The following is a 26031-nucleotide window of genomic DNA, read 5'->3' on the forward strand; positions in this document are numbered from 1 at the left end:
GGGTCACGCCTGAGTCTCAGGACGTGCGCTAGCAGCGCATGTCGGGTGTTTCAAGCGTCAACTTCGCCTCTTAATATCTTGGGATGTAATGGGAATATTGCGATGCAATCAACGCCATTGTGTATGTGCTTTGTCATTCTATGGATTGTTGAAGAAAAATGTAGGAGGTCCATTTAAAAAAACGCAAGTTTGTGTTAAAAAACACATATGCTTTCGTTTTAGAATGTTTCCAAATATGTACATTCATGGGCCCAGCCCTACATTAATACCGGTGAACGTCGTTTTCCAATAGCTGTTATTGTTCCAGAGATATTTTGGGTGGACAAGATAGCTGGGACACTCTGTATACTGGGTGATCAAAAAGTCAGTATAAATTTGAAAACTGAATAAATCACGGAGTAATATAGATAGAGAGGTACAAATTGACACACATTCTTGGAATGACATGGGGTTTTATTAGAACCAAAAAAATACAAAAGTTCAAAAAGATGGCGCTTCATCTGACCATAATAGCAATAATTAGCATAACAAGTAAGACGAAGATGATGTTCTTAACAGGAAATGCTCATTATGTCCACCATCATTCCTCAACAATAGCTGTAGTCGAGGAATAATGTTGTGAACAGCACTGTAAAACATGTCCGGAGTTATGGTGAGGCATTGGCGTCGGATGTGTTCTTTCAGCATCCCTAGAGACGTCGGTTGATCACGATACACTTGCGACTTCAGGTAACCCCAAAGCCAATAATCGCACAGACCGAGGTCTGGGGACCTGTGAGACCAAGCATGACGAAAGTGACGGCTGAGCACACGATCTTTCACGCGTGTAGCAATACTTCGCTTTTTTTCTTTGGTTCTAATAAAACCCCATGTCATTCCAAGCATGTGTGTCGATTTTTACCTCTCTATCTACATAATTCCGTGGTTTATTAAGTTTTCAAATTTATACTGACTTTTTGATCACCCGGTACTTATATATCCTACATAATTAGAAAATATGTAGCCGATGTCCGTCTGAAAGTTTATTAGAATATCATGCAAAAATATGAAGAAAATAGGTAACGAACTTTTCGGGATTTTGTGTAACAATTATAAACTACGATTTGTCTTCTTATAGAACTATAGATTTTATATAAACTAAAACTTGTGTTTATATGGTAGCATAGATAAGAAAAATAATAAAAGCAAAAGTAACCCAGTAACTAAATTATATAATATGAGAGCCGTTTGCTGCTTACAAACAAGAATATCTTATAATTAAAGTTATGATAATTGGGTGCCCCACCGTTAACGACCAACGGGAGTGCATAACTAATGAATCTGTGTATATGTACATATATGTTATACAAAAATAGACATCCGTCTCAGCAGTCCCAGTGCCGCTGACGATGTCGCGTGGTGACGCTTCATTTCGCAGCAATGAGCGCAGGGGATTGCGGCCAGAGAAGCGCTGGTAGCGATGGGTAATAGGCTTATAGGTCTGAAGATGTATATCTAACACGAGTCCCACACAGGGCTCGTTCCAGCCGAGGATTAACTGCAGGTGCACGGCCGCTGGCTCTGTGCCACTGTACGTCAGCCCCCACGCCGACTGTGAGGCGACTCCGCTCAACATACCTCCGACTACGTTCTCTGAATCCCGTAAACAAGAAGTAGGATGAGCAGAGAACTACTTCGATCAACTTTCTACAAACCCTATATGTTTATAGTTACTGGACTCCCGTGCTGTTGAGAACTAAGTGCAAAACAAATTTTTTTAAAGTTGAAACTCTGCTGTGACGAGAAAATGACTTGAATTAAACTTCTTAATAATGAATTCAGTTAAAGAAATTAGAAATGCTGTTAAAACGCAGTTGATAAAACGTAAAAATATCTAGACTGGTGTTCCCGCATCTCACCCCCACCCCCCAAATACATGTTTAACAGATGCACCTGGTATCTTCATTTTCGTCAGTCTTAGGGTTTTTCGTGATTCAGAACTTATGAGGGATACAAATTGAAACCTCTCGTTGGTGCAATAAACCACAAAAATGCCGGAGAGGAATTCTGCGCTGTGTAACGAAATCACTTAGAGAAAAGCCAATTCCACGGTGTACTACAAAAGTCTCACTACCGGCGGAAAGTTCAAATAACGTGTATAAAAACGCTAACAGGATTCAAAACATTCTCCCGACAACAAAAACGCACGTGGCTAACTGCCTCCCCTCACTTTCATTAAAACGTGGCACAAAAACAATAAATCCAGACAGCCAGACAAGACACTTGGGGACCTGACACACGTATACACAAAGATGAGGCATCTTACTAAAATTAAATATAATTCTAAAACATGGGAATGGAACGATGACTGACGTTTCATTACCCTTCGGTAAGTTCGCCCCCGGTGACTAACGCCGGCACGGTAGCTCAGCGTGTTCGTTCAGAGGGCTGCTTGCCATTCGTAATAAAAAGACTGAGTAAAGGAAACAACAATCAACTCGAACGGATGTCTTGTGGCGTCCGTCCAGGCCAAACTCAACGAACTATATCGAAAAAAAGAGTGGTTAGCGCGACAGAATGTCAATCCTAAGGGGCCGGGTTCGATTCCCGGCTGGGTCGGAGATTTCCTCCGCTCAGGGTCTGGGTGTTGTGTTGTCCTAATCATCATTATTTCAGCCTCAACGACGCGCAAGTCGCCGAAGTGGCGTCAAATCGAAAGACTTGCACCCGGCGGACGGTCTACCCGACGGGAGGCCCTAGTCACACGACATTTACATTTTTTTACCCATCAGTATACGAAGTTTGCTGGTCAGTCTCATGACTTGCTGCCCGGAACTTATATTTAGAACACTTGAAAACGAGAATTAATACTCAGTAGACAATGAGAATTACACAGCCTGGCCTAAGAAAGAAGATAACTAAAATTCATGTACTAACCCCAAAGAAAAATAATAAATAATGACACCCACGTACATATGTCCACTCGAGAAAACCCCCACAAAAACCAAAACACATTGCCAAAACTGGGCTAAAATAAGATAATTTATGACTAACGCTATTTCCTACTTATGTGTATTTACATCTGATTACTGCCACTTTGTACATTTTCTCGCTCTGTTAGCTGATATAACATTTCATCCTGTTTACTCGTCTTTTTTTACAAATCGACGTGGCTTATTACTGTGCCAGTTGGGTTTCACGTTGTGGTTCTTATAGCCATTGCTGTACTCCCTGGTTTTCGCGTTCTTAGGCTCTCAGTTGAATTTACTTTTGTTTTGTCGCTTCTAGAATTCCGTTCTAGAATTTTCTTCCTCTGTCTCTCACATTCAGCTAGATCAATTAAGATCGACTTTAAAGGTCTCTAAATCCGACTTTTCAACTCTGATGAGAAACCACTCATCGCCTGTCGGTATCAATTTGATAAACGATTGTATGAATTTTCCGCGGCCGTAGGGGTTGTCTAAATGCTGGTTTTGCTTCAAAATTTCATCGAAATACACAGCGAGAAACGTAAAATGCATCGGTACTTGGGCGGGAACTTTGATTATATTAAGGCGCACCCTATTCTCCTCGGGCATCGACCAGTATGTATTCATCATTTCATATTGAAACTCCTGTACTGATTTACGTCTCTGTGGAGCTGGTCGAACCTTGGCAAACACTTCGCTGCTCCAGCGACTACTCAGAAACTCAGTTTATCGGCGGGCAGACTACATTTAAACTGAGATAACCAAACTTTTACATAGAGTGTCCCGTTCAGATGAAACATTAAGAATTTTCTAGAGAAAGAAAAAGCAAAAAAAAGTTTCTGGTCGAATTCTCGGTCTGCTCTGCATATTGGTACGGAAGACACAGAGTCCTCTCTATCTTTTGCAGAGCTAATGCAATTGAACTTTGGCTACAGCACAGAACACTAGATTCATTATTATTTTTCTTCTACGCTCCGCCTCACTTCTTTTGTTAATGCCTCCACGTCTCGTTAAGTGAGACAAAATCTTCCGATTCTTTCACGTTCAGTCGTCCATGAAACTGGTCGCTCCTCTAAATTTTCCAGTATTTCCGCAAAGTTGTAACGTTCTTTAGATATATTGTGTTTGTTAATGGATATGCAATGCGTAATGTGTGTGTTACAGAAATTTACTGTGTAATGTGCTGATGAGCAAATGGTGTGCACAATCAGTTTCACTGGAATCCAAAGAAAAATAAAACAACCTAATCGGGAAAACCAGTATCAATCCCTCTGAAATTTACTCCATCTCGTGAGCACCGAGTTCTGTGGCCCTGTGCAATAAACTGATAAAATTCCCTATGCAAATAAACAATGAAATACATTTACCTTAGCTCTTGAGTCGCAACGGATGTTGGGTATTTTGGTATTCTGTTCTCTCCACAGTAGGTATACAAAATATTCAATCTTGGCTCATCGAAGTGCAATGCCGGCCGTAAAATAGCTTCATACAAATAATGTCAGTATATTAGTTGATAAATGAATAACCTTGCAAACGTTCAGTGATAATTTTGGATATTGGCTCAGCACTGTACAATGCTGCACGCATTGAAACTGTTACAAACACTAATACTTTTCTGATTCTGACTCTGATTGAAAAATCATTTCTTTTAAAAAATTTCCATTGGATTTAAACAAACACGACATGGAAGAGGATGAGGTACTGATAACGGGATATGCTAAGACCGAATGCTTCAGTTTGAAAATTGTATTCAAAGTAAAGTTTCAAAAATGGCTCTGAGCACTATGGAACTTAACATCTGAGGTCATCAGTCCCCTAGAACTTAAGAAGTACTTAAACCTAACTAACCTAAGGACATCAGACACATCCATGCCCGAGGCAAGATTCGAACCTGCGACCGTAGCGGTCGCGCGGTTCCAAACTGTAGCGCCTAGAACCGCTCTGCCACCCCGGCCGGTGAAGTAAAGTTTCTCCTTCACAAATTCTAATATGAAACATTTTACATTAACTTCAAAATCAGTGAACTTCTAAACTGTTCTACAATTCTCACTTACTGTCGTAATTAAAAATACTCGGATTTTTACATGACAAAAAGTCGGACATCGTTTGGCAACATAGGTTCTAAAATTCAACTTCTCTGTATCAGGATTACAAAACACGCAAAATATTACAAATCGGGCGTACCTAATCCAACTGTACATTAAATCTGATGTCAAATACTTAGTTCCTACTTTCAAGGGTCAGTACTGCAAAATTAGCAAGATCCGCACTGTGTTGCTGCATACTTAAAACCAAATATACAAAATTTCGCTACCTTACAAAACCGTATTATCCTGCGTCCATAGTCCAACAGCTAAATTCTCACAGCTATACACTAGCTTTAAACGTTACATGCTACCTATAACAGAGTGCAACGACAACTGCTACTGCGCGCCGCCAGCCGCTACTTACAATCGATTCTGCCACTCAAGCAACATCGTTGGTTCAGTGGTATCAAAGATACAATCTCTTCCACATGTGATAAACATTTTATGTCATTTTTCATGAAATACATCCCAAAATTGGGCTCCACGTACAAGTGTTTTGCTAACATCATCTACGCGTTTCTTCATAGCTTCGAATATGCCATCTGTAACGGCCATCTCCTCTCAAAGTTTCTCTCTTTCTGTGTTCGTTTCTTCCCTGTCCGCATCTGCCTTCTTCCTCTCGGTTTCAGACATTACCTTCCTGTCGACTTTTGCTATTTCAAATGTTATTTTAAAACATGGCGGCGTATCTACAACCATGGTTTACTAGACGCACACTATTGTCGCTTTCGTTTGACTGCTTGTCTCTTGTGTCTTCACTACCCATAACGTTTTCCCGCGTTTCAAGTATGATACATTCTTCTACTAATTCATCAACTGGAGATCCGGAAAACTCAGTTTATGATTCTACCGAAGTTTCTCCCTGCGTGATTTTTTTTTTTTTTTTTTTTTTTTTTTTTTGCTTCACAAGATCAAGATCGAGCTGTATCTGGGCGCTCTAAGGATTAATAGAAAAAAAAGAATAACCGACCAATCACTATTCAGACATTAACGGTGAACACTCTATTTATAAACAAATGCACTTTTCCAAGATTTTCACACGCTGCATATTTGTTCATACACTGAAGGGATGAAAGTAGTGGTATACCTCATAACATCGTCTCGGACCTCCTTTTGCCTGTCGTTGTGTAGAAACTCGACGTAGCATGAATTCAACAAGTCGTTGGCAGTCCGATGCAGAAATATTGAGCCATGGTGCCTCTGTAGCAGCCCATAACTGCTGTTGCTGGATTATGTCCCATATATGTTCAAAGGGATTCGTGTTGGGTGATTTTATTGGCCACATCATTCGCTCGAACTGTCCAGAATGCTCTTCAAATCAATTGCGAACAATTGTGGCCCGATGACAATCCGCATTGCCATCCTTAAAAACTCCATCGTTGTGTCAGAGCACGAAGTCCACTACTGGCTACAAATGGTCTTTTCCAGTCATAAGACGTAGTCCATTCGACGTAAACACAGCCCACACCATTACCGACCCACGACCAGCTTGCTGGCTTAGTGCCTTGTTGACAACGTGGCTCCATGGCTTCTTGGTGTCTGCGCCGTGGTGTCTTGCCAACTGAAATCGACACTTATCTGACCAGGGCATTGTTTTCGATTCGTGTAGGGTCCAACCGATATGGTCACTTGCCCAGGAGAGACACTGCAGGCGATATCGTGTTGTTAGCAAATGTTGCTATAGCCGATTAACGCCAAATTTCACAGCGCCGTCCTAAAAAGCACGGTCGTCATACGTCTCACATTGTTATCTGAAGTTATTGATAATTTGGAACTCCCACATTCTTGCCGAACCCTGTACGTATCATAAATCTGGACGAAATTGGCGATGACGAGTTGGTGCGATCCCCTTGTAAACTGGCTGCGCTTCCCCTTGTCAGTTACCAGGCTTTCACGGAAAGCTCTCTCCAGTAGGAAACACTAAACCGTCCGCTCTTCCACCCTTTCGACGAAGGTATACCCATCAACAGCAACAAACCTTTAAGCCTTCCCTTTTCCATGTAGCGCCGGAGCGCGTCACAGGCTGCCTACGATTTTTCACATTCAGTAAACGTCAAGCCCGATATCAGAGACGCTTTAAAAAAAAAAAAAATTCCAGTCGTCAGTCTCCTGACTGGTTTGATGCAGCCCTCCAGGAATTTCTCTCCTGTGTCAACCTTTTCAGCTGAGAACAGCAATTACAACCGACGTCCTCATTTATTTGCTGGATGTATTACAATCCCTGACTTCCTCTAGAGTTTTTACCCTCTACAGCTCTCTCTAGTATCATAGAAGTTATTCCCTGATGTCTTAACAGATGTCCTAGAATCCTGTATCCTCTTCAGGTCTGTGTTCTCCACATGTTCCTTTCTTCATCGACTCTGCGTAAAACCTCATTTCTCACCTTATAAGTCCACCTAATTTTCAATATTCTTCTGTAGCGCCACATCTCAGACGCTTCGTTTATCTTCTGTTCCAAGTTTCCCCACAGACCAAGTCTCACTACAATACAACGCTGTGCTCAAAACGTACATTCCCAAAACTTTCTTCCTTAAATCGAGACCTTTGTTTGATACTAGCACACTTCTCTTGGGCAGGAATGCCCTTTTTCCCAGTGCTAGTCTGCTTTTAATGTCGTATTACCTCTGTCCAACACGGGTTACTTTGCTGACTAGGTAGCAGATTTTCTTAACTTCGTCTGTATCGCGATCCCCAATCCTGGTGTTAAGTTTTGTGCCCAGTTTCTGCTACTTCTCATCACCTTCATCTTTATTTGATTTAATATCAGTCCACATCCTATACTGTTTTGACTGTTCCTTCCATTCAACACATCCCGTAATTCTTCTTTACTTTCGCTGAGGATGGCAATGTCATCAGAGAATCTCATCACTGATATCCTTTCACCCTGAATGTCAGTCCCACTCGTGAAGCTTTCTTTTATTTCCCTCATTGCTTTTGCGATGTATAGAGTGAACAGTATGGACGAAAGACTGCAGCCCTTTTCCGATATATAGAGTGAACAGTATGGAAGAAAGACTGCAGCCCTGTCTTAACACTACTTTTAATCCGAGCACTTTGTTCTTGGTCTTCCAGTCTTAAATTTTCCTTCTTTGTTATTGTACTTACTGTGTGTTAACCGTCTTTCCCTATAGCTTAGCCCTATTTTTCTCAGATTTTCGAACAGTTTGCGCCTTTGTACGTAGTCGAACGCTTCCTCCAGGTTGACAAATCATATGAACGTGACTTGATTTTTCTTGCTCTCATTATCAACCGCAGCATCAGAGCTGCCTCTTTCGTCCCTTTACCTTTCCTAAAGGCAAACTGATTCTCATCTAACAGATCCTCAATTTCTTTTCCACTCTTTTGTATATTATTCATGTCAGCAACTTCCATGCATGAGCTGTTAAGCTGATTGTGCGATGATTCTCGCACTTGTCAACACTCGCAGTCTTCGGAATTGTGTGGATGATATTTTTCCGAAAGTCAGATGGTATGTCGCCAGCCTCATGCATTCTACACACCAATGTGAATAGTCATTTTGTTGCCACTTCCCTCCAATGATTATAGAAATTCCTGTGGAATGGTATCTGTCCCTTCTGCCTTATTTGATCTTAAGTCTCCCAAAGCTAATTTAAATTCTAATACTGGATCCCCCATGTCATTCCTATAGAATCCTGTTTGTACTTCTATCACGCCATCAGGTAAGTCTTCCCCTCATAGAGGCTTTCAAAGCTCTCATTCGACCCATCCTCTCTCTTCTCTCCATTTAACAGTTGAATTTATTCTTCGATTTCTTCCATTTTTCGTGCAACCATTTTGTTGTGTTTACTTAAACTCCCTGTTTATTTCGCTTCTAATTGAATTGACATCTGTAATCATGTATTTTTTCAACATCTTTGTGCTTCCTTGCGTCGTCTGTTACCTGAAGTATTCCATCTGTTACCTATGGTTTCTGTGCAGTTGCCTCCCTTGTACCAACGGTTTTCTTCCCAGCTCCTGTTCCTGGCCTTATTAGAGATTTCCATTCCTCTTAAGCTGAAATGTCTACTGAGCTATTCATTATCGCAGTATCTATAGCCTCAGTGAACTTATATCCTATCCCTTCATTCCGTAATATTTATAAAGGGACAAATTGTTGTTTTGTAAGCCTGCTGTGTTGAAGGTAAAATCCTCTACGTTGTTCGTAGCTCGTGGTGTAGTGCCTAGCGTTGCTGCGTGTAGTTTTCGGGTCCCGGGTTCAATTCCCGGCCGAGTAAGTGATATTCTCGGTCTGGGACGCGCAAGTGGCCGAAGTGGAGGAGGAGGGAGGAGGAGATTAGTGTTTAACGTCCCGTCGACAACGAGGTCATTAGAGACGGAGCGCAAGCTCGGGTGAGGGAAGGATGGGGAAGGAAATCGGCCGTCCCTTTCAAAGGAACCATCCCGGCATTTGCCTGAAGCGATTTAGGGAAATCACGGAAAACCTAAATCAGGATGGCCGGAGACGGGATTGAACCGTCGTCCTCCCGAATGCCGAAGTGGCGTCAAATAGAAAGACTTGTACCGTTAACGCTATATCATCATTTTATTTGTTCTAGGTTGTTAGGCCGTGTCATGTTCGTCTTATTCTTACCTGCACAATCGACGTTTCCGCCCCTCATCCGGAATCTTCTTCAGAATCTTCTGGTGTTCTTGGTTATCTGGACATTGTTGATGTGCTGAGAGCGAAGATTTTGAAAAAGGTCACAGCAAAGGGGCGAAACCTCGATCGTATGAGAATAAATTGAAGGGGAACGTTATACGACCTCTGACTGCAGAATATATTTACCTTCAAGTTGTTGATCCCCTGTCTAGTTCACTGTGGGACGTCTGAAAAACAGAATTTTAAGGGTCTCTCTTATTACGTCAAGGATTAAATCTACTATCTTAGTTGGTACGGAGTTCTGCTTTTAAAGCATGACTTTCTAATAAATACAGAAATGCAACCTGTGGAGTGTACAGGTAGTCTGCATGTGATAATTAACCTTCAGTAGTTTGTGTTTGGCTATCAGTTTAATCAATAAAGTTTTTTCCTTATTGGAACGAGCTTCGGACGATAAAGCATTCCTCCACGCATCGATGTCAGAGCAGCTGTGCGGGAGACGTCCTAGTTGATGATGACAATAGACTGACGGAAAAGCAGGACACTTTTTCTCAACGAGCCGCCAAGAGGCACTGCCACTAGAGCGCAGAGGGAGTGTGAAGTTATGACTCTATCGCTTGGTTCACAAATGAAACTTTTCGTTTGTTTTGCGACCAGTCAGCTTCGCTTGGACCTGGACCGGCCACGGCTTACCAAACCACTCGCTGGTCGAGTGTGCGAGCCGCCTGCGGATCATGCCTCTTCCATTCTCGGTTTTGCTCGTTCCATTCTGCAAGCACTCGGTAAATCGCGAAATTTCGTTTAGTACTGCGGTGTGGCGTGTTTAAGTCGGCGAAACTGTTTTCAGTTCTACAGAATCGTGGTTTTAGCCCTGTTTGCCCTTCGCTGTTTGTTCGTGGTATGAAGGACTTCCATAGGTCCAGTGGATGTGGACAGTCCAACGATCTTTCGTCACAAGTCTTTAATTGCAATGGCAATGACAGAACAGAGGGACGAAAATTCTCAGCATCTATTATGAAGTCACATAAGCCACGGTATTACAGTACCATAAAGAAAGAACTTAAAGCTTTAGTTGAAAATGAAAGAGCAAGAAGTTACAACAATCGAAAGCCGTATATTTATTGTTTATTACAAGAAGAAACACTTGGAGCTAAATATGCAGCACGTTTAGAAATTGGTGGTAGGAATAATAAAATTTTTCAAGTCGCACACATTATTTCATTGTCATGTGCATCAGTTTTTGATGGAACTGAACGAAGAATATGGGAGCGTCATATAAATTGCTGCAAAGTAGGTTGGTTAAGTCAAGGAGTATGCCTGGAACGATGCTTCGATTTAAAGCACGCTATTGTTGAATTTATGAAGGAAAGAAGTTCAGGAGCGAAAATTAGAACATCCCATATGGATTCAGGACCTCCAATTTTTGTGGACTTTATTGTACCCTTCTCACGGGCTGACACTGAAAGCTGAGAAACAATTTCTTTCTGATTTAACAAGCACGCATTTGAAAAGAAAATGACGTTGTAGAAAAGACACATTCAGACAAACACAGTTCATTACGCTACGTTCTCTGGCGTTAAAGACAACTCGAGATTTGACGAATTAATTCTGACCTTGAAAGACCTACAAGCATAGTTCCCTAAACGTTTTGAGTACACTGCCAATCTTACATCTGTTTTCCATTTGTTTCCAAGATCGTTTCTCATTTTAGTCGAAAGCACCCCTGTGAATGCGCAGATGTAACTGATTGATCTGCGACATAATTTCCATTTTAAAGACCAATCATTTTACATTATAACTGTCCAGGAAGTCAACATTACTTTCCTCAGGTAGGATTTTCACGTCTCCATAATGTTGATGCAAAAGTGTTACAATATGACGATCATCATATGAGTGTGAAAGACATTTCTTCGATAGCGTATCTATAAAAGTCACGATTACGTGTCAACTATGGTACAAAATCCTGTGAAATGGTCTGCGTCCGTCCTTATGCCGACGGTTTGTACCAGATAAAAATTATGTCTTCAGCGCGCCAAAAATAATTAAGTAATACTGAAAATTTGTTTTGTCTGTGATATACACTACAGGCCATTAAAATTGCTTGACCAAGAAGAAACGCAGATGATAAACGGGTATTCATTGGACAAATATATTATACTAGAAATCACATGCGATTACATTTTCACGCAATTTGGGTGCATAGATCCTGAGAAATCAGTACCCGGAACAACCACATCTGGCCGTAATAACGGCCTTGATATGCCTGGGCATTGAGTCAAACAGAGCTTTCATGGCGTGTACAGCTACAGCTGTCCATACAGCTTCAACACGATACCACAGTTCATCACGAGTAGTGACTGGCGTATTGTGACGAGCCAGTAGCTCGGCCACGTTGACCAGACGTTTTCAATTGGTGAGAGATCTGGAGAACGTGCTGGCAGGGCAGTAGTCGAACATTTTCTGTATCCAGAAAGGCCCTTACAGGACCTGCAACATGCGGTCGTGCATTATCCTGCTGAAATGTGGGGTTTCGCAGGGATCGAATGAAGGGTAGAGCCACGGGTCGTAGCACATCTGAAATGTAGCTTCCACTGTTCAAAATGTCGTCAATGCGAACAAGAGGTGACCGAGACGTGTAGCCAATGGCACCCCATACCATCACGCCCGTTTATACGCCAGTATGGCGATGACGAATGCACGCTTCCAATATGCGTTCACCGCGATGTCGCCAAACACGGATGCGACCATCACGATGCTGTAAACAGAACCTGGATTCATCCGAAAAAAATTACTCTTTTCCATTCGTGCACCCTGGTTCGTCGATGAGTACACCATCGCAGGCGCTCCTGTCTGTGATGCAGCGTCAAGGGTAACCGCAGCCATGGTCTCCGAGCTGGTAGTCTATGCTGCTGCAAACGTCGTCGAACTGTTCGTGCAGATGGTTGTTGTCTTGCAAACGTGCCCATCTGTTGACTCAGGGATCGAGACGTGGCTGCACGGTCCGTTAGAGTCATGCGGATAAGATGCCTGTCATCTCGACTGCTAGTGATAAGAGGCCGTTGGGATCCAGCACGGTGTTCCGTATTACCCTGCTGAACCCACCGATTCCATATTCTGCTAACAGTCATTGGATCTCGACCAACGCGAGCAGCAATGTCGCGATACGATAAACCGCAATCGCGATAGGTTACAATCTGACCTTTATCAAAGTCGGAAACGTGATGGTACGCATTTCTCCTCGTTACACGAGGCATCACAACAACGTTTCACCAGGCAACGCCGGTCAACTGCTGTTCGTATATGAGAAATCGGTTGGAAATTTTCCTCATGTCAGCACGTTGTAAGTGTCGCCACCGACGCCAGCCTTGTGTGAATGCTCTGAAAAGCTAATCATTTGCATATCACAGCATCTTCTTCCTGTCGGTTAAATTTCGCGATTGTAGCACGTCATCTTCGTGGTGTAGCAATTTTAATGGCCAGTAGTGTATTTTGAAGTCACATAAACCACGAGTAGTGCTTTATTTTGTGAACGATATTAAAGTATCATAAAAATAGAATTTAAAGCTTTAGTTGAAAATGCAATAGCAAGAAGTTACAACAATCGAAAGAAGTATTTTTATTGTTATTGCAACAACAAGCAATTTGAGTTAAATTTGCAGGACGTGAAGAAATTGGTGGGACGAATAATAAAAGTTCTGAAGTCGCACACGTTATTTCATTGTCAGTTGCAACAGTTTTTGATGGAACTGAACGAAGAATATGGGAGCGTCATATACATTTGCGCGAAGTAGGTTGGTTCAGTCAAGGGGTATGCCTGGAACGATTTTTTGATTTAAAGCAAGCTATTGTTGAATTTATGAAGGAAAAAAAAAGTGCAGGAGCGAAAATTAGAACATCCCATATGGATTCAGGACCTCAAATTTGATGTGGACTTTATTGTACCCTTCTCATAGGCTGACACTGAAAGCTGAGAAACAATTTCTTTCTGATTTAATAGGTACGCATTTGAAAAGAAAATGACGCTGTAGAAGAGACACACTCCGACAAACACAGTTCATTACGCTAAGTTCACTGGCGTCTAGGACAAAGCGACATTTGACGAATTAATTCTGACCTTGAAAGACCTACAAGCATAGTTCCCTAAACGTTTTGAGTACACTGCCAATCTTACATCCATTTTCGATTTGTTCCCAAGATCGTTTGTCATTTTAGTCGAAAGCACCCCTGTGAATGTGCAGATGTAACTGATTGATCTACAATATAACTTCCATTTTAAAGACAAATCCTTTTACATTAAAACTTCCCAGGAAGTCAACATTACTTTCCTCAGGTAGGATTTTCACGTCTCCATAATGTTGATGCAAAAGTGTTACAATATGACGATCATCATCTGTGTGTGAAAGACATTTCTTCGATAGCGTATCTATAAAAGTCGCGATTACGTGTCAACTATGGTGCAAAATCCAGTGAAATGGTCTGCATCCGTCCTTATGCCGACGGTTTGTACCAGATAAAAATTATGTTATGTCTTCAGCGCGCCAAAAATAATTAAGTAATACTGAAAAATTGTTTTGTCTGCGATATATGTGGTTGAGAAATATGAAATATAAAACTAAGTCGTATACTGTGTGACTGCATCGCTATTTAAATGCCGCATGTTCATAGTTTCTCCCTCTCCCCGCTTCAATCGCTCAAACAGCGTGCAGTGGCTTAGGGGGGGAACGCGCAACGAGATTGAGTGCTATGGTACTCGCGCCAGCGTATGGCCCGCGAGCCGAAATCTTGCCCGGCCTCGATTTAGACAAAGCAGCTGCATGACTTCCTTATAAATTCAGCATTTTACGTATTAAATCAGTTAACCTGACGTTCTTCCGATTTGCCATTTGTAAACTAAGTAAAAGTAGTGATACCGCTACTGATTTACGCGGATATTGGCACGTAACATACGGATCCCGTGCAGGAAGGCGACGAGGGGAACTTCTGGCAGCTCCGGTCCACCGCGGTTCCACTAGCCGAGGGGCCGACGACACATCTGACACTGTCGATCTAGAATGAGCTTCAACACTTCTTAACTGTGTTTAGGGGAAATGGTTCAACAAAATAGGTGTATTGCTGCCGCACTGTCAAAGATCGCTTTGTGAATCACTTTGAATACTGAACAAAACAAACACTGAAGTTCTGGTTCTGTGATACGTCGACGAGGATGTCTTCTTTGTCGGTCTTCCGCGGCAGGTCTGCTCTAAGAAGCTGTCCAACTTGGCCGGCCGGTGCGGCCGAGCGGTTCTAGGCGCTTCGGTCTGGAACCTCGCGACCGCTACGGTCGCAGGTTCGAATCCTGCCTCGGGCATGGATGTGTATGATGTCCTTAGGTTAGTTAGGTTTAAGTAGTTCTAAGTTGTAGGGGACTGATGACCTCAGATGTTAAGTCCCATAGTGTTCAGAGTCATTTGAATTATTTTTGAATACCGAAAAGATATTGTTCTAGCTAGTTTGTGCCTCCGATCAACTAGCAGTACATGTGTCATGACAGCATACAGAGCCACTGAAAACTTTATTTGTGAAATATTTTAATAGAAGAGAAATTGGTTCTCCTTTCCGTAACAGTTGGGAATTACAAAAAAAAATTATCTCTTAGGAGTATGACTGCCGTCATAAAACGCTGCTAGGATTAAACTAGGGTCAGAGAATGTATCGCTGAAAATCGTCGACGGAAACGAGAACTTTTTTATTTGCTAAGAATAATTATTTATATCACGATTGGTAAATTTCAGCTTCAGAGCTGACTTGAATGTATGTATCTGTACAAGAACATTGTTGCCGGTAGATGTGACATGACGCGAACATCAGATGTTACGAACATAGAAAAACAACCATGATACCTGCAATCCATTGCATATAGATATGATAAAATGACGCAACCGTTACACCAACGAGAACCGTAACGAATACAGCAGAAATTATCCAACAATATTCAAAGGATACTGTTCTCAGCAAATATACAACGTTGGTGAAAATGATGTCATCGTCCAAATAAATTCGAATGACTATGAAACCAAACCTAAAAAACCTCTTACAACCAAATGGTTCAAATGGCTTCGAGCACTATGGGACTTAACATCTGAGGTCATCAGTCCCTTAGACTTGTTGTTGTTGTTGTTGTGGTCTTCAGTCCTGAGACTGGTTTGATGCAGCTCTCCATGCTACTCTATCCTGTGCAAGCTTCTTCATCTCCCAGTACTTACTGTAACCTACATCCTTCTAAATCTGCTTAGCGTATTCATCTCTTGGTCTCCCTTTATGATTTTTACCCTCCCCGCTGCCCTCCAGTGCTAAATTTGTGATCCCTTGATGCCTCAGAACACGTCCTACCAACCGGTCCCTTCTTCTTGTCAAGTTGTGCCACAAACTCCTCTTCTCCCCAGTTCTATTCAATACCTCCTCATTAGTTATGTGATCTACCCATCTAATCTTCAGCATTCTTCTGTAGCACCACATTTCGAAAGCTTCTAATCTCTTCTTGTCCAAACTAGTGATCGTCCATGTTTCACTTCCATACATGGCTACACTCCATACAAATACTTTCAGTAACGACTTCCTGACCCTTAAATCTATAATCGATGTTAACAAATTTCTCTTCTTCAGAAACGCTTTCCTTGCCATTTCCAGTCTACATTTTGTATCCTCTCTACTTCGATCATCATCAGTTATTTGGCTCCCCATATAGTAAAACTCCTTTATTACTTTAAGTGTCTCATTTCCTAATCTAATTCCCGCAGCATCACCCGACTTAATTCGACTACATTCCATTATCCTCGTTTTGCTTTTGTTGATGTTCATCTTATATCCTCCTTTCAAGACACTGCCCATTCCGTTCAACTGCTCTTCCAAGTCCTTTGCTGTCTCTAACAGAATTACAATGTCATAGGCGAACATCAAAGTTTTTATTTCTTATCCATGGATTTTAATACCTACTCCAAATTTTTCTTTTGTTTCTTTTACTGCTTGCTCAATATACAGATTGAATAACATCGGGGATAGGCTACAACCCTGTCTCACTCCCTTCCCAACCGCTGCTTCCCTTTCATGCCCCTCGACTCTTATAACTGCCATCTGGTTTCTGTACAAATTGTAAATAGCCTCTCGCTCCCTGTATTTTACCCCTGCCACCTTTAGAATTTGAAAGAGAGTATTCCACTCAACATTGTCAAAAGCTTTCTCTAAGTCTAGAAATACTAGAAACGTAGGTTTGCCTTCCCTTAATCTTTCTTCTAAGATAAGTCGTAAGGTCAGTATTGCCTCACGTGTTCCAATATTTCTACGGAATCCAAACTAATCTTCCCCGATGTTGGCTTCTAACAGTTTTCCCATTCGTCTGTAAAGAATTCGCGTTAGTAGTTTGCAGCTGTGACTTATTAAACTGATAGTTCGCTAATTTTCACATCTGTCTACCCCTGCTTTCTTCGGGATTGGAATTATTATATTCTTCTTGAAATCTGAGGGTATTTCGCCTGTCTCATACATCTTGCTCACCAGACGGTAGAGTTTTGTCAGGACTGGCTCTCCCAAGGCCGTCAGTAGTTCTAATGGAATATTGTCTACTCCCACGGCCTTGTTTCGACTAAGGTCTGTCAGTGCTCTGTCAAACTTCACGCAGTATCCTGTCTCCCATTTCATCTTCATCTACATCCTATTCAATTTCCATAATATTGTCCTCAAGTACATCGCCCTTGTATAAACCCTCTATATACTCCTTCCACCTTTCTGCTTTCCCTTCTTTGCTTAGAACTGGGTTTCCGTCTGAGCTTTTGATATTCATACAAGTGGCTCTCATTTCTCCAAAGGTCTCTTTAATTTTCCTGTGGGCAGTATCTAACTTGCCCCTAGAATGATTAGCCTCTACATCCTTACATTTGTCCTCTAGCCATCCCTGCTTAGGCATTTTGCACTTCCTGTCGATCTCATTTTTGAGACGTTTGTATTCCTTTTTTCCTGCTTCATTTATTGCATTTTTATATTTTTCTCCTTTCATCAATTAAATTCAATATTTCTTCTGTTATCCAAGGATTTCGCCTTTTTACCTACGTGATCCTCTGCTGCCTTCACTACTTCATCCCTCAGAGCTACCCATTCTTCTTCTACTGTATTTCTTTCCCCCATTCCTGTCAATTGTTCCCTTATGCTCTCCCTGAAACTCTGTACAACCTCTGGTTTATTCAGTTTATCCAGATCCCATCTCCTTAAATTCCCACCTTTTTTGCAGTTTCTTCAGTTTTAATCTACAATTCATAACCAATACATTGTGGTCAGCGCCCACATCTGCCCCTGGAAATGTCTTACAATTTAAAACCTGGTTCCTAAATCTCTGTCTTACCATTATATAATCTATCTGATACCTTCTAGTAACTCCAGGATTCTTCCATGTATACAACCTTCTTTTATGATTCTTGAACCAAGTGTTAGCTATGATTAAGTTATGCTCTGTGCAAAATTCTACCAGACGGCTTCCTCTTTCATTTCTTACCCCCAATCCATATTCACCTACTATGTTTCCTTCTCTCCCTTTTCCTACTGACGAATTCCAGTCACCCATGACTATTAAATTTTCGTCTCCCTTCACTACCTGAATAATTTCTTTTGTCTCATCATACATCTCATCAATTTCTTCATCATCTGCAGAACTAGTTGGCATATAAACTTGTACTACTGTGGTAGGCGTGGTCTTCGTGTCTATCTTGGCCACAATAATGCGTTCACTATGCTGTTTGTAGTAGCTTACCCGCACTCCTATTTTTTTATTCATTATTAAACCTACTGCTGCCTTACCACTATTTGATTTTGTGTTTATAACCCTGTATTGACCTGACCAAAAGTCTTGTTCCTCCTGCCACCGAACTTCACTTATTCCCACTATATCTAACTTTAACCTATCCATTTCTCTTTTTAAATTTTCTAATCTACCTGCCCGATTAAGGGCTCTGACATTCCTCACTCCTCTCGCCGGTGCAGCTGCAAGGTGCAGCACGCCCCGCCACAGCAATGACGCGTCGTGCAGCGGATGTTGGAGGTAGCGCCAGGGCGCTAGCTGGCCGCCGATATCCATCACCATAAGGTCGTCGTGGTTGGCCTGCAACGTAAACAATAGTCATTCTAGAATGAATTTTTCACTCTGCAGCGGAGTGTGCGCTGATAATAAGCTTCCTGGCAGATTAAAACTGTGTGCCGGACCGAGACTCGAACTCGGGAATCTGGAAAGTAGGAGACGAGGTACTGGCAGAAGTAAAGGTGTGAGGATTGGGCGTGAGTCGTGCTTGGGTAGCTCAGTTGGTAGAGCACTTGCCCGCGAAAGGCAAAGGTCCCGAGTTCGAGTCTCGGTCCGGCACATAGTTTTAATCTGCTAGGAAGTTTAATAGTCATTGTCTCCAGTTCTAGATGCGGACAAAATGGCGGCACCACTGCCTGCTTTGAGGTTACTGAATCGCTTATTTATACGCCTTTCCCCTACGCCTCTGACGTATTTCCTCTGAAGGGGACAACTGGAGTGCTCTTTAATAATTACGTCAGCTTTCCTCAGCCCGCTTCGGCCTCTACACACAGTTCACTAGGCGCTGTTGTAACTGCAACGTATGGGTTCTTCATAGGACGTCAGTGCCCTGTGGTGTCCTGATTACTTCACATTTGTATACAGTTCCCGCCAGGAAGTGACTTCTAGCCTGCGAGCGGTGTCGTAAACCTGCTCCACAGAATCGTTTGCAAAATATCAACACTACCCGCGCCTGCCATCCGATATTCCAGTCGGTCCTTTAACTATACCTTCCAGCAATAGCTGCGCGAGATTTTCAAGAATTCCCCAAATCCACGGCTGTACTTACTCGTGGCGGAGCAAAACTAAAATATTGATGGTAGATACACAGCTGCCAAAACATTTTTTAAGTGTGCAAACAAGTAATTACAATGGTGCGAACACGAGGCTGCTGTCCTAAAGAAACAGCTATCCGAATTTGTTGAGGCGACCGGGTAAGGATTGCATAGAGTCTTATCGTCGTGCTGAAAGTTTAAACTTACACCACGAGTCGCCCTTCCCTATCGAGTGAGTGGAGTTCTTTAATTGGATACTGTAATTAAATAAATTAATTTGGCCGTGTGATATTTGGTTCAAGCAAATCACCACTCATCAGATCAGTGGTCTGTTCTGTGCTCTGTTTTTTTTTATGCGTTGGATTATTTTAGTTGGTGAAACACTAATTCTTGTGAGTGTCGACCAGTTGTGTCTTACAAGACGCTGTCCTCCGTTCCTTACTCGAATTTCAGGCATTTTGCCAATTGAAAAACCTGTATAGTATTGGGGTTTCAAAATGTACGAGTATATGGGAAAAAAACTTCGATTTGCCAAGATCAAATAAATTAGTCTTTATTGTTGACAACTGGTTTCGACAGTTCTGTCATCTACTGAGCTTCAAAAACTTTTTGTTATAAAACATGTTCCATCGTGAGGTAGAACCTCAAGCCATGATGTCATTATGGTATATAAAATGTAGCACATTATACAAAGGTTTCTCAAAAATAAAACTAGTTACAGATAAGGTCACCGATTACGCATGGGCATGTTCACATATGTATCACTCGCAGAGACCTATTAATTCTTAAAATACACCATATACATTAAAGTGCACATTTGTACGTTTGTTGACGTTTGCGTGACATGGATCCACCTTAGCCGAAGCATGCGGTGTAACTCGGACGAAAGAGGTATGTCCGACTGCCAAAAGTGGTCTTTATTGTAACACGTCTGTGTACCTTTTCTGGCTCTTGAAGTCATGATTACTTTCTTCTCATCGAAAGCATATTTCGTGTTATAGCATACAACTGACGCACAAAAAGTATTGATCGGTGTTTTCAACTAAGGAATGTTGGCACTTATAGATTTGCACACTTCACCAAAGTTCGGTGAGCTCTTGCTTTTAACTGACGTGGAACCAGCAGGAAATGCCAAGCTCAGATTGGACAGTGAAGTAAGACTTGTGCACCAAAACATTTAGCTTCAGTTCTTATTAAAAAAACTGTGATTACGGTTTTTGCTGTTTTAAACAACGCGAATGTCGTGAATAAAACAGCTGGTACACCTTTTGAATTTTCGACTACATCACATTACTTTTTTCTTTTTTTTTAAATTATGGTTTTAGGGCGAAAACATGCTACGGTCATAAGCGCGAATTCTGTGGCTCAGTAAAGGATAAAAAACAGAAATTTAAATCAACAGCAATGGGATCGAAACTCAAGAAGCAGGGAAACTAAAAACGAAGGAAATCTTAGGAAACAGCTGTTGAAGGGTGGTTGTTTTACCCGAAGAGAGCTTCAAATGACCGATGTCATCGAACTTACACTGATAAACTCAAGTACGCGATCGGCTGAGCGTGTGTCATCCGCTAAAAGGGAAGACATATCAGGAGACAGCTATAAACGGGTGCGTAGCGGATTAAATAGGGGCACTGAAGTAAAAGGTGTTTCACCGTCCAAGGAAGGGAGCAGTGGGGACAAAGCACGGGAGGATCGCCACTTAAAAGATGTCGATGGCTAAAAAGACAGAGCCCAATCCGGCGTCTAGTTAAAATTAGCTTCTCCCGACGACGAGGCCGGTAGGAACAGGTCCAAGCACAGGAAAGAGGTTTTATGTCCCGTAATTTACTATCGGGAAGTGCAGACCAGTGTGTGTGCCATAAAAGAGTAAGAGGACGACATAAAACGGTCTGTAGATCGGCAAAGGGAACCATGCGAACAGCGGGCCGAGGATGGGAGACTGCAGGTTTTGTAGCTATACCGGCTACCTCGTTTCCGCGGATACCAAAATGCCCTGGGATCCAGAGGAATGCCACAGGGACGCCCCCCCCCCTCCCCCATCAAGTAGAGCATGTGGAGGCAGTCCTGAATCCGGGGGGTGGACCAGAGGGTGGACGGGGTAAAGAGCTTGGAGATTGAGAAGAAAGCTGAGCCAATCCGAGCATATAATATACCGTATTCGCTTATGGCAACGGATGTATTGGACAGCCTGGCGAACAGCATAAAGCTCCGCAGTAAAGACCGAACACTGGTCGGGAAGCTGAAATTGCCGGCCGAAGTGGCCGTGCGGTTAAAGGCGCTGCAGTCTGGAACCGCAAGACCGCTACGGTCGCAGGTTCGAATCCTGCCTCGGGCATGGATGTTTGTGATGTCCTTAGGTTAGTTAGGTTTAACTAGTTCTAAGTTCTAGGGGACTAATGACCTCAGCAGTTGAGTCCCATAGTGCTCAGAGCCATTTTGAAGCTGAAATCTAACAGGGGTGTCGCCAACAATATAGGCTCTCCCAACACCAAAGGTGGTCTTTGAGTCATCAGTGTAAATGCGCATAAATCAGTGTAAATGCGCACAAATGGAGGATGCCAGTCCTCCATTTGTGTACATAGAGCACAAATGGAGGATGCCAGTCCTCCATTTGTGTACATAGAGCAGCAAATGCCTAAAGGGAATGTAGCAGTTGACGGAAGCGGACTCCCGGTGGTAGTAGAGGTAAATGGTGGCCTGCATGCTCTATACCCAAGGGGGTGTCGAAAAAGGGTATGGGTCAGATGAGCAGGCATGGAAGACAGATGAGTAGCGTAACGACTCAGGACAGCTCACCGATTGGACAGCGGAGGTTCAGCAGTCTCAGTGTAAAGACTCTCCACGGGGCAGGTGTAAAAAGCTCTAGACGCTAAACGCGGTGGTGGATAGAGTCTAGACGCCGAAGAACAGACGGCCATGCGGAGGAGTAAATTATGCTTCAATATTACAATTTAGAATGCAGTAAGGTGCGATTAGGCGAAGGGGGACCACTCAGTCCGCTCCCCAGGAGGCGCCACTCAGAACACGGAGGGTGGTGAGGGATCGCAGACAGTGTGCTGAAAGATTTGAAACGTGGGAAGACCAGCACATTTTTTTGTCAAACATAAGTCTCAAGAATTTGGCGACGTCCGCGAACGGAAGGTCGACAGGGCCTAGATGGACGGAAGGCGGATAAAACTCCGTACGACGCCAATAATTTACACAGATGGTCTTACTGGGAGAAAATCGGAAGCCGATTTCGATGCTACGTAGGTGGAGGCGATCGAGACATCCTTGAAGACGTCGTTCAAGAAGGCTGGTCCGTTGAAAGCTGTAGTAGGTAGTAAAATCGTCGACAAGGAGGGAACTCGGACATCGGGTAGGAGACAATCCATAACTGCATTAACGGCGACGGCAAACAGTACAACACTTATCACGAAGCCCTGGGGCGCCCTGTTTTCTTGGGAGAATGGACGGGGGAGAGCAGTGTTTACCTGCACCTTAAATGTGCGCTTTGTCATAAATTCACGGATGTAAAGGGGTAGCCGACCTCAAAGGCCCAAGAGAACAGTATGCGGAGGATACCTGACCTCCAGCAGGTATCGCATGCCCCCTCCAGATCAAAAAATATAGCTACCGTTTGGCATTTCCTGAGAAAATTGTTGATGATATAAGTGGAGAGAGCAACAAGATGGTCATCTGCGGAACGATGCTTTCGGAAACCGCATCACTCAGGTATTAAAAGGTTTTGGGACTCCAGCCAACAGTCTAAATGGTAATTTAACGTACGCTTCAAAACCTTAGATTCGCTACTCGTGAGAGAGATGGGACGATAGACGGCCAGTGTGACCGAGCGGTTCTAGGCGCTTCAGTCTGGAACCGCGCGACGGCTACAGTCGCAGGTTCGAATCCTGCCTCGGGCATGGATGTGTGTGATGTCCTTAGGTTAGTTAGCTTTTAGTAGTTCTAAGTTCTAGGGGACTGATGACCTCAGATGTTAAGTCCCATAGTGCTCAGAGCCATTTGAACCTTTTATGGGACGATAGCTAGAGGGGAGATGTATGTCCTTTCCAGGTTTCCGAACAGGAATGATTATAGCTTCCCGCCGTCTTCTGGGAAAGATACTGTCGGTCCAAATTCGATTATAAAGGAGAAGGAGGTAACGCAGAATACGATATGATAAACGCAGCAACATTTGGACGTGGATGCCATCCGGTCCTGGGGCGGAAGAGCGAGAGGAAGAGAGTGCGTGTTGGAGTTCCCGCATAGAAAAAAAGGTATTACAGCTTTCGCGATTTTGAGTGGAGAAAGCAAGAGATCGCACTTCCGCTGCTCGTTTCTTCGGGAGAAACGCAGCGGCTAATTTTAAGAGAAGGAAATCTCAGCTTAGTGTTGACCCGATGAGTTATAAATTTCGACTGGGTCCACTAAGGTATCTTGCGCGACAGTTAGCCCAGAGATCAGGTAGAAACTAGACGTGCAGAATAACTGTCGAATTCGACTCCAAAGTACAAATGAGGGAGTGAAGGTATTAAAGGAGCTGGTAAAGAAGTCCCAGCTTGCCTTCTTGCTACCGCGGATGATGCGACGACATCGCGCACATAACTGCTTATAGCAGATACAGTTTGCCAACGTAGGATGGTGGCGGAAAATGTAAGAGCACGTCTCCGCTCACGTATTGCGCCACAGCACACCTCGTTCCATCAAGGAACTGAGGACAGCCGGGGCAAAGGGGAGGTACAAGGTATTGGTCGTTCAGCGGCTGTAAGAATAACTTCCGTAACATGAGTGACCTGATCGTCGATGCTAGGAAATTGATGGTCATCAAATGTTACTAGAGAGGAGAAAAGTGTCCAGTCGGCTCGGGAAAACTACCAGCGTCTTGGGTGCATAGATGGCAGTTGTGCATGTAATCGAAGGACACATGGAAAATGGTCACTCGGGTGTGTATCAGCAAAAGAAAGCAATTCAAAGCGCAGAGCTAGCTGAACAGTACCGACCGAAAGGCCCAAATGAGATTAAGTTAACTTGGAGTTAAACAAAAAACCAGGTTCCCCAATGTTGAGGCAAACAAGATCAGCTTGATGGAAGACGTCGATCAACAGGGAGCCTCTCGGATCAGGACGTAGAGATCCCCAAAGCGGGTGGTGGGCGTTGAAGGTACTAACCAGCATAGATGAGGGTGCAAGCTGACCAAGGAGATGAAGGAGATCGGCTCTTGCCATTGGAGTGGACGATGGAATGTATGTGGTACAAAGAGAGAAGGTGTACCCAGAAAGGGAAAGGCATACAGTGAGAGCTTGGAAGGAACTGTTTAAGGGGATTGCGTGATAATGGATAGTGTCACAGAGAAGAATCGTAAGTCCTCCGTGTACCGGAGCGCCATCAACAGAGGGGAGATGAAACCAGACTGATTGGAAATGGGGAAAGGCAGAAGACGACTGGGAGTAGGATCGTAAGAGGATCGACAATTCATCCCGATTGGAGCGAATTCCGCGGATATTTTTATGGATAACTGACATAGGGTGGACAGAAAATCGAAAAATCCCACCATGGTTGCTGTCAACTCAGCGAGCGCTGAGAGCCGGCCGCCGCCGGCATGGAACGGCGTTCAGCCAAAGGCAGGAGATCATGATCCATAGGTTGTTTGGTTGCAGCTCCTGCCTCCGGTGATCGGCTGGTTGATCTCAGCAACACAGAAGACGGCCGAGGGCGGTTACCGCTGGGTGGCGCTGTTGAGGGACACGCCGTGGCGGAGAAGGAGAAGAACTTTGTTCCTTATGAGTCTTCTTGGAAGCAGGATGTTAAGATGAGGGAGGAGCCGATGGTTGCGAGGTCTGGGTACGTAGAAAATCTTCACGGGTAGGCTCTGTTTTGGAAGCCCGGGCGTTCGTTATTCGGGCCTGTGATTTAGCAGGAGCCGATGAGCGGGTGATAGAGGGGAGGCTGAATGGGCGATCTTTGGGCTGGCTGATCTGACGACCGTGGCGCTAAAGGTGAGATCGCAAGTCTGCGTGGCTGCCTCCTTAGTAGGTCGAGGAGAGGCGAGGACAGTGCTATATTTACCCGATGGGAGCACAGTGGGCTCTCTATTGGCGAATAACTTACGAGCAGCAAAGGTAGACGACACCTTTTCATTCAATCGAATTTCCTGAATAATTCGTTCATCTTTAAAAATGGGAAAATCTCTAGAGAAAGCAGCATGGTCGCCCATACAGTTGATGCAACAAGGGGATAGAGACATGGAGGGATGTGGAAAAGGAAGGTATGCAACCCGGAAAGGAAAGAGAGCTGCACTAGCTCGGGGTTCTGTGCTGCCACGCACGTATCAAAATGTTGAAATGTGTGTGAAATCTTATGGGACTCAACTGCTAAGGTCATCAGTCCCTAAGCTTACACACTACTTAACCTAAATTATCCTAAGGATAAACACACACACCCATGCCCGAGGGAGGACTCGAACCTCCGCCGGGACCAGCCGCACAGTCCATGACTGCAGCGCCATGAGACCGCTCGACTAATCCCGCGCGGCACACGCACGTATCCATAAGAGTTGTGGACC

Source organism: Schistocerca nitens, chromosome 7 (assembly GCF_023898315.1).
Source record: "Schistocerca nitens isolate TAMUIC-IGC-003100 chromosome 7, iqSchNite1.1, whole genome shotgun sequence".
Taxonomy (NCBI): domain Eukaryota; kingdom Metazoa; phylum Arthropoda; class Insecta; order Orthoptera; family Acrididae; genus Schistocerca; species Schistocerca nitens.